This window comes from Myotis davidii, unplaced genomic scaffold, assembly GCF_000327345.1.
Source record: "Myotis davidii unplaced genomic scaffold, ASM32734v1 scaffold119, whole genome shotgun sequence".
Lineage (NCBI taxonomy): Eukaryota > Metazoa > Chordata > Mammalia > Chiroptera > Vespertilionidae > Myotis > Myotis davidii.
Genome location: NW_006290676.1, coordinates 534,882 through 535,697, shown reverse-complemented (window position 1 = coordinate 535,697; position 816 = coordinate 534,882).

Below are 816 nucleotides of genomic sequence, written 5' to 3'. Positions count from 1 at the left end.
GCCTCTGGGCCTGGTCCGGGGTATACAGTAAGCAACCAATCGATGTCTCTCTCTCACATCAGTGTTTTTCTCTCTCTCTCCCCCCTCCATTTCACTCTCTTTCAAAATCAATGAAAAAATATCCTCAGGGTGAGGATTAACAATAACAACAAAAAAATGCCACCGATTTCTGGGTGTTAACTTTGTATCCTGCTACATTGCCAAATTCATTTATTAAATTTAGTAGTTTTTTTGTGGAGTCTTTAGGGTTTTCTATATACAGTATCATGTCATCTGTTAATAATGACAGTTTTACTTCCTCCTTTCAAGTGTGGATGTTTTTTACTTTTTTTTTCCTCTTTGCTATGGCTAGGACTTCTAGTACTTTAAGAGCAGTGAAAGTAGACATCACTGTCTTCTTCCTGTTCTTAGGGTTAATGGTTTTAGTTTTTGCCCATTGAGTATGATGTTGACTGTAGGTTTGTCATATACTAGTATAGCCTTTATTATGTTGAGGTATTATCCCTCTATTCCCACTTTGCTGAGAGTGTTTATCAGAAATGGTTTTGGATTTTGTCAAATGCTTTTTCTATATCAATTGATATGACTATGTGGTTTTTTTCTCTCAATTTGTTTATGTGATGTATCACATTTATTGATTTGCGGATATTGTACCATCCTTGCATCCCTGGGTAAATCCTACTTGGTCATGGTGTGTGATCTTTTTGATGTACTGCTGGATCCGATTTGCTAGGATTTTGGCATCTATGTTCATGAGGGATATTGGCCTATAATTCTCTTTCATTGTGTTGTCTTTATCTGGTTTTAGTATTAGGG